The following is a 4,382-nucleotide window of genomic DNA, read 5'->3' on the forward strand; positions in this document are numbered from 1 at the left end:
AGTTACCACTTTACTACTCGATTTTGGAATAACCAAGGGAAAAACGTTGAACATGTAGTGGATTCAATCCCCATCAATTGCATATTTATTTATTTTAAAAGGTGCCACTTTACCTCTCGATTATTTCTATATACGCACACCACCAAGTTTCTTATTTTACATTATTGAAAAAACTGAAAGAAACATGTATTGTTAATATATGAAAGAAACATATATTTCATGTTTTATTAATATACAAAGTTACTTATTTTACATTTTTTATCGTTTCAATCTACAATTACAAATGTTTGACAAATTCTAAATTCGAATCATCTTCATCACTATAAATGTTTGAGTTTCACAACAATGTTTGGGTTTCACAACGTAGCGCCTTAGATATACATGGGTGGTGTTCACGTTCTGATTGGACGTAGAGAGTTTCTTGTGGATTGATGTGTTGGCAATATCTTGAGCAATGTTATTTTATAAATGGACGACAAAGATATATTTTGACAAAACTAAATTATTTTTTCCCTCAGTTTTGTAATAAACTGAGGTTTAATATGATTTATGTAATGTCTTATATATCCTTAAATGCTCAATTAGTTGTAAGTTGAAACCAATTGAGTTCCTGTGTACTATATCTATTGTCAGTTGGAATATTAGAGCTTATATGTGCTCTAAACATTGTTAGTTAGGACCAATAGAGTAACCAGTGAACTCTGAAGAGATTAATTATTAATAAAAGAGACAAATCAATATTAATAAGTACAAGAGAGAAAATTTTAATAACATTAATAATTGGTCAATTGGTACTAGAAGACAAAATATCAATTGAGATATTTTGTATTACTACCTAATATTGCAATATATATATATATATATATATATATATATATATATATATTATATATATATATATATATATATATATATATATATATATATATATATATATTAATTATATTTATATATTTGTATGGTATAGAAAGAAAGAGGAAAGTAAGAGATAAGAATAAGAAGGAAGAGAAAGAGAGATATCAGAAAGAAAAAGAAAAGAAGAGAGAAAGGGGAAAAGAAGAGAAAAGGAGAGGAAGGGGGAAGAGAAGGAAAGAAGAGGAAACTTGGAGGAAGAAGAAAATTGAAGAAAAAATGGAAACATCAACCATCAAACCAAATCCTTTCCATCATATTCATTTCATCTCATCATTCTCAACTTTATGGTTTAGAAGTTACTTTCATATTTTTTTTTAAAAGGTGTCACTTTACCTCTCGATTATTTCTATATATGCACACCACCAAGTTTCTTATTTTACATTATTGAAAACACTGAAAGAAATATGTATTGTTAATATATGAAAGAAACATATATTTTATGTTTTATTAATATACAAAGTTACTTATTTTACGTTTTTTATCGTTTCAATCTACAATTAAAAATGTTTGACAAATTCTAAATTTGAATCATCTTCATCACTATAAATTTGGGATGACAAATACTAGTATCTTCATCCAAAAGTCCTATTTTTATTGAGGAACATTTGTTCCAAAAGTCTTATTTTGGTGAGGAGCCTTACTCTGAAAGTCCTATTTGTTGTTGAGAATTAATCATGTATTCAGAATTAGTTGTGATTGTGCAGATACCACTTCAAGGGCTTAGATAAAGTGGTAAGTGGGGATGTGGCACCAATGATTCGTGTCTCAATTGGGTCTGAGTCTCAACCATGGAGGACATGGGGGAAAGGTGGACACCTAAGTGGCTTAGAGTCCCATACGGTGAAATATACCCTAAGTGGGTTAGAGTCTCATACGGGTGACAGTCGCTTGAACTGAGGATTAAGCCTCATAGAGGACCTGATATCCATCGTGAAAGTCGAATCATACGAGCATGCATGAACCAAGCCTTGGCCTAGACGTAGGTCCGGTTGGGGATCGATGTGTCATGAATCCGAATAGTGATTTATTGAGTTATGTGAACTTAAGTGACATGTTTCTGTACATTGTGATTATCCATTAGTTACTCAAGTCCTAGTTACAAGGTGCGAGTGATGCACAAGTAACGGAAGGTGAATACTTGAGTTAGAATTGAGTAGAAACCCCGTAGAGCTGAGTGGAACCATAGGATAGGAGAACCCATCGAGATTATTATCTCATCCTATTATCCTTGTTATTTTTTAGGTATTCCTTGCAGGTTGAATTCATGAGGAGGTGTCTACTGATGTTTCAAGGGATGTTGATTATTGTGATCTTCCACTGTGGAGTTATGTACATTGAAGATATTGTACATAGTTCTTAGATTTTATTCTTAGGCTTTACTGTATGACATGTTTCCTTGATGTTTTTAGTTTGGACATGTGTATATAATGATGCCAATATGCACTTATGATTGTGTCAATACCAAATAATAACACTTGTATGATATTGAAGCTATCAGAAATATACCCGAATGTATCGCACGCTCGAACATGCAACGGAGTCGCCATCGAACTTTATTTATTCCCGAAGGAAAGGGAAAATATCGATAAAACCCGAGGGAAAGAGATATGATGGGTAAGGAAGCCGGTTATGCAAGGGGAAAGTATTAACACCCCTTAAATCCCTGGTACTCCATGGGAACCGTTTTGATTGTTCTTGCTCGAATGAGTGATGTACCTAAGGATTACTCGAAAAAGAAGAAGGGAAAAGGAAAAGAATAGATAAATTGCTCAGTGAGGATTACGTATCCTCATAGTGCAATGAGGAATTCATAGCTCCGTAGTTCAAAGAACTAGTGGTGGGAGGTGAAAAGAGATTGTGATAACAAGTATGGTCTGAACCAAAAGATTATGTTATTTGAACTCCAAAAGGGGTGAAAACATGAACCCAAGAGTAAAACTAGCGTTGACCAATATATGGACTAGCCGAGCTGCCATTATATGGTATAGCAAAAAATAAGGAGAATTAAGTGTTTGGGTATGATCCAAACAGCTATTGGTTCACAAGGTGACGCAAGATGGAGCTCACAGAGATTGCGTATTTGGCTCAAGAATATGGTATATTACATGAAGTGAATGAATGTAGAATATGAATGTAGGTCGTGATTAATGTTCCATGGAGATGAATGAAGGGAATGCCATAAGGCAGAAGGAATAAATAAGTATGCTCACAGAGGATTAGAACCCTTGTGCCTACGTATTCTCATCGTGCAATGAGAAAATCAGAGCAATCGTAGTTCAGCTTATTACGGCTAAAACAAAGGAGGATTTGATAGGATTGTCCAGAGGTAAGGCAGATTGCTTAACAAAGCAAGGATGTGGCCTTAACCAATGATGGTAATCAACCACAAGGACAAATGAGATATGGCCAGAGTCTGAACTCCACAAGGAAAGATAGATGAATGCCACAGTCTGAACTAATACAAAGGAAAGGAACAGATTTCCAGAGTCTGCACTCAATAAGGGCAAAAGGAATATAATGCCAAAGTTTGAACTTCAAAACAGTGTCAAAGGTTTCCAGAGTCTTCACTCCATGGTCAAGGTGTATAAGCATTCCATAGTCTAAACTATTCAAGGTAAAGGATTAGATTTGAATGCCAGAGTCTGAACTCTAAAAGAGAAAAAGAGTATGATGCCAAAGTCTGAACTGTAAGGCAATGAAAGAGGTAGCCAGAGTCTGAACTCAATGGGTTGGATGAATGAATGCCAAAGTATGAACTATAAGGTAGAATAATATGTCAAGGTTTATATTATATTGACAAAATCAGGGTGGCCAGAGTCTGAACTCAATGGGGCAAGGATGCCAAGATTTGTATCTTATAGGCAAAAAATAAATCCAAAGTCTGAACTCCATGGGCTAAAGAAGCTTTCCAAGATCTTCACCTCGAGGGGAAGAAGCAAAGCCAGAGTCTGAACTCCATGGGCTAAAAGAAGTCGCCAAGGTCTGCAACTTAAAGCCAGAGTCTGAACTCCATGGGCTAAAGGAGGTTGCTAAGGTATGCACCAAAGTAATCCATAGTTTGAACTGATAGGCTATACATGAAGAAATTGATTCAGAAATGGGTATGTGACCCTAAGACAATAATCACAAGAAATGTATGAACATCCGGAAGGAGAGTCTAACATGAAGGAGGATTGAATGATTGATCGTTAAATAAAACATATTGATAAATAAGGTAGCTTGCGAAGAATCTGGATTCTCCTGCCTACGTATCCTTATAGTGCAATAAGGAAATCATAGCTTTCGTAGTTCAGCCTACTACAGCTAAAAACAAGATGATTAAGGAGACAAAAGAAGATGATATATTGATGGAATGAAGAGTGGAATAAACTTGATAGTTATTTGATAAGAATCACACTAAAGTCTATGAGTAAAGGTGAATACGATAAGCACTGGGTTGTTCGTCCCATACCCAAAGATATCCAAAA

The sequence above is a fragment of the Lathyrus oleraceus genome, chromosome 5 (genome assembly GCF_024323335.1).
Source record: "Lathyrus oleraceus cultivar Zhongwan6 chromosome 5, CAAS_Psat_ZW6_1.0, whole genome shotgun sequence".
Classification (NCBI taxonomy): Eukaryota; Viridiplantae; Streptophyta; class Magnoliopsida; order Fabales; family Fabaceae; genus Lathyrus; species Lathyrus oleraceus.